We start from the raw sequence: 5343 nt of genomic DNA, 5'->3' as shown, positions 1-5343 counted from the left end.
CTCTCCGGCGAGGGCAAAGCAGACTGTCGGCGCCTTTGTTCCAGAGGAGAAGGCGGGAGGGAGGGGGGCTTACACGGCCGCCACCGCTTCTTTTCAGCCCCAGCTGCCACTTCGCGAGGAGATGGATAACTTTTTTTTTTACGCAGCGAGTCACGGAGTTCCGCGGGGGTCGCTCAACCGCCCCCCCTCCTGTTTTAAGGATTTGCTCCCAGCCGGGGACCACAAAATTCGTTGCAGCAACGACAGCAGCACAGCAGCAATAACAGAGACCGCAGAGCACCGGCCTCGCCAGCCAATCCGGAGGGCGAAAGGGCGGGCCTTAAACTGGGATGCGTTTCTTAAGGACAAGCTCACGACTTCTCCTGCAACGGATGCGCCTGTCAGGTAAGCAGAAAGCGAAGGTGCTTGTGGGGTCTTCAGATTGGCGAGTGGGCGGGGCCAGCGTTGCGCGGTTGTCACCGGAACGAAGGTAATTTGCCTCTAACTGAGCTTGCCTCTTCTCCTCGCGCCTGGGGTTTGTAGAGAACGGATCTATTATTCCCTGACTCATTGTTTCGGAAAATCTGTGACGAGGGCAAAGCAGCAAAAATCCATCAAACACACAGAGAGACCCGAGGAAGCCCAAAGATATTCTGCTTGATGGTTTTCAGCGCGGAAAAGCCGCCGGGAGAGTAAAAAAAATATGCATAAGTAATACGGTTATCTCTACAGCTTTCTGCGTATGGCCATAATTGCAAGCCAGTATTGCAAGGCTGTATACGTAGGAAAAAATGAAAACCCTCTCACTTCTGCCTTACAAGGATTCCTAGGTAGTCGTCTTCTGCGATTTTTTTAAAAATTCCAATCTTCAGCCTGAGATCTCTTGGTGGTCTCTCAATCAAGTATTACCCAATTCCTCTTTGGGGGGTTTTCTTTTTTCTATTTCTCTTTTTATCCTTTTCTTGTTTTCCAGCCAATGGGTTACGTACTGTAAGAGATTTAGGTTATTTAAAAAACACACTGAGATCCCAGACCCTCAAAGCATTAACCATATTTATTCTTGCATATCATTTGTGGACAAGAAGCCTGCCTAATTATTTATTTATTTTATTTTAATTCCATTTATATCCCGCCCTTCTCCGAAGACTCAGGGCAGCTTACAAGCTTAGCAGTAGCCTTCATTCTATGTATATGCCTGCTTATTAGGGCTTTCATACACCCCCCAAGCGGCATTATTACAAAGTCAGCTTAATTGCCCCCAACAATCTGGGTCCTCATTTTACCTACATGCATACACAGAGAGATACAAGGCATTAGTCAACCCCAACCGATTTTTCTGCTGCAAAAAAGCTTTAACATTTGTATCTTTCCTTCTTCAGATAACTGACGCCACTGCCTAGCTTTATATTATTTATTTCCTAATTCCAGCAACTGGCTTCAATTCAACCCCTTCAAACCTAGGATCACTGTAGCCTATAGATCTTCTGAATCATCATATGTAATATATTTATGTTTCTATAGTGAAATTTGAAAAGTGTGTGGTTGTTGATTCTATATTATCACTAGCTTTGGTTCTTGAAAATAAAGATTTGTTGTGTTGAAATAAAACCTAGGTCCAGTTCCAAGCTGTGAGTAAATAAAATGGAGGCTAAGACACTGGAAATAAAAATGGAGGTTGCTTAGGAAAGAAGGTTCCCGTTTATTGATGAGCAGAACCACAACAGCAATAACAAAATGCAACAACATTTTTTAATGTGTGCCATTGTGCCCACAGTAAAAAAAAATGACAATAAAGGTTATCAGTTCTGGGACAGCTGACCACATGGAGTTGAGAGTGGGTGGGTTTTTATACCTTCTTTGGGCTTTGTATTTGAGGTGTCTATTCTGTGCAATGTACTTTGACCTGAACTTGAGTGTGCCCTTTTGGTATTCTAATGGTGGTGGGTTAATCTTATTATGTCCTAGAGGTCCTGTCCTGTCCTGTCCTTGGAGCTAGGTGGGGGGATGTATATTTTAGGAGCCTTTGTTTTTCTAATCCCATCAGTTCCAGCCTTCATGGCTCCAGTGTTCCTGAATGGATTAGAAAATCTGCATTTCTAAAGAGATTTCTGCTTGGGGAAAGGAAGACTGGGCTGTTTCAGCCTAAGATTTTTTTTCCCCCTTCCTTTCTCCTTCAGGGGAAATATTCTATCCTGCCTTTTTTTTAATATTCCCCAAAATATTTCATTCTCAGAGGGGGGAGGGGTTTGCTGACTCCTTACAGTTGGAAAAATGCTATGATTGAAAAAACCTAGTTTTCTGATGCTAGAAAACTAATGTCATATACAGTACATGTGGGCCTAAGTATATTTTTTGTAGTTTTTTGCTGTAATTTTGTCAAGTACATTAGCAGTATATTTACTCCTGTTCCTCTCATTTATTCCCTTCCCAATTGTTGGTGTACTCCTTTGCCTGTCCAGATGTCTACTCATCCTAGTTGTGAGAGAGTGATTTGTCCAAACTCATAGAATCAATTTTGATGGCTGTGGCAGGCATAAAGTCCTAGAATTTTTAGCCATGAGCATACTGGCAATAGAATTCTGGAATTTGATGCACCTGAAAAGGGCTATGGTTGGGAAACATATAAGTTTTATAATAAATAAGACACTGCCTTGTAGAATGTATCCCACACCTAGCCCAAGGCTTAGGTAGACAGCCTGATATTCCAAGATCACTAAAAGGAAGAAAGTGAAGGAAGCAGGGGCCTATTTAAACCTCTGGGAAGATGCTGTTCCAAAAAGCAAATACCTTGGCAGAAAAGGCATGTCTTTTAGCTTCCAGAGCCCACCAACTGTTAGATCTTATGGGATGGGCAAAATGATGGGAGTAATATGATCCCTCATATCAGTAGGTCTTATATCATGTAGGGCTTGTAGATGACAATCAATACCTTGAATTGTACCCAAAAGCCTATTGGTAACCATGCAATTCATGATGAATTTGGGGTGTTCCATGGACTTGAACTTCAACTCCAGATTAAAGTACATCACCATCTGCTAAGTTGTTTGTCTTCTAACAACAACAAGCATTACACATTTATAGCATAACATAATCATTTAAGCACTAGTATCTATTTCTCTTTGATTTGTCCTCATTTAACAACTATGTACAATCTACCTTTTAGATAGACTATAAACTGTTATGGCACCTAGTTATGTTATATGTATTTTCTTGTTCTATAAACTATGTGATGAGGCCTGTTGATAAATCATACAAGAAATAAAATAAAACAAGCAATTTGCTTACCTACCATGTTTCCCCAAAAATAAAACTTACCCTGAAAATAAACCCTGGCTTGTTTTTTTTTGGTGGGGCTAATATAAGCTCTATCCCAAAAATAAGCCCTAGTTTTGGGGTGAGGAGGAGCACACCTAAAAATCAAGCTGGGGCGGGGGTAGGGGTGGTGGTGCTTACCATTGTAGCCAGGCCTCCCATTCCCTGACACCTGCCTCACCTCGCCGGTCCACTTCTTCTGTGGCCGCTTGCCGCTGCTTGCGCACATCACCCTCAGCCTCCATTTCACCATCAGAGGCCTTCAGGAAGGACTTCTGCAGATCGGTTCTTGGCTGCAGAGGCCTTTCCGGAAGGCCTCTGATAGCAAAATGGAGGCTGGGGGGAGTGCTGTGCGCATAAATCCAGAGCTCCATTTTCAGCTGCAGAGGTCTCTCCTGAAGGCCTCTAATGGCAAAACAGAGGCTGGGGGTGATGCGCGCAAGCGGCCACTTAAGAAGTGAGCCAGCTGGATGGGGCTGTCGGTACCGCCACTGTGAGTGAGACAGAGGAGAATTCCCCAAAAATAAGACCTCGTACATCTTTTAGAGGGTGTGTGTGTGTGTGTGTATTTTACCCTGGTCTTAATTTCAGGGAAACACGGTATCTAAGGTGAAATTGGATAGTGTTTCTTTTGTTTAATCAACTATGTCAGTGAATTTACATCCAATTAAGAACTACATATCACATTTATTTAGAGTAATCACTCTTGATCAAGAAATCCATTTTGGAGTTTAAAGCCTGACTTCATTGAAAAAAATACATTTCATTTCCATTTTAGCCCTAGAAGCTATAGAAATTCATTTTAATGATATTTTAGTACTCCTTTCCATAGGTTCATTCTAGTCATCATTAAAAACTAAACATCTGGCATATGAAAGAAATAAAACAATTATACTCATCAAGTATTCACCTAAACTGCTTAGAACAACAATTAGATATTTGAGTTTTTATAACATACTATGAATATGAGTCCTTCGGGAATAGAGCGGTATATAAATTCAACTAATAAATAATAAATAAATAACATAATGATCACTGAAAATAACATTGTAGATCACTTTTCCAGTACCTTTGAATGCATAATTTGGTTACACTTTCATGTTACCTCATGGCTTGCTGAATTATGGCTGCAATGTTTAGGTTTGCTCTCTACTATCATGCTATATCATGAACTGTGAGTGTATTATATGATAGTGCTAAAATCCAAAGCAGAATCACATGCATTTATGAACCCATATCTTTCTTAGCTTGCTTTTTACTGTTTATTTGATTTACTTGATATCAGAAATTAACAAGATTATATTTGATTCTGAAGTCATAGTCGACAATCACTTAAACATGAGTCAGCAGTGTGCAGCAGCAGCCAAAACAGCTAGTACAATCCTTGGTTGCATAAACAGAGACATAGAATCAAAATCACGTGAAGTATTAGTACTGCTTTATAAAGTCTTAGTAAGACCACACCTAGAATACTGCATCCAGTTTTGGTCACCATGTTACAAAAAAGATGTTGGGACTTTGGAAAAAGTGCAAAGAAGAACAACTAAGATGATTAAAGATCTGGAGACTAAAACATATGAAGAACGGTTTCAGGATTTGGGTTTTAGTCTAAAGAAAAGGACTAGAGGGCACATGATAGCAGTATTCCAGTATTTGAGAGGCTGTTACAAAGAGGAAGGGTTCAATTTATTTTCCAAAGCACTAAGGGCAGGACAAGAAACAATGGGTTAATCAAGGAGAGAAGTAGCCTGGAATTAAGGAGAAACTTCCTAACAGCAAGGACAGTTAATCAGTGGAATAGCTTGCCTTCAGACATTGTGGGTATTGTGTAATGGGTTCTGGAATGCAGGAAAGATGCCAGGCCAATGAGTTCAGCATAGTGGCTCTTTATTGGTGGTAGAAACTGTACTGAGAAAATAGGGGTTACCTGTACCCTTATATACCTGGCCAGGTACGCCCTCAGCCAATCAGTTTAAATCTTAGTTTCCCGCTGAAACTAACCGGCCACAGCAGTTTTGGTACAGCGCCACCTGGTGGTATCGGCTATGCTGC

This window comes from Vipera berus (genome assembly GCF_964194415.1).
Source record: "Vipera berus genome assembly, chromosome: Z".
Classification (NCBI taxonomy): Eukaryota; Metazoa; Chordata; class Lepidosauria; order Squamata; family Viperidae; genus Vipera; species Vipera berus.
This window is presented reverse-complemented; position numbering follows the sequence as displayed.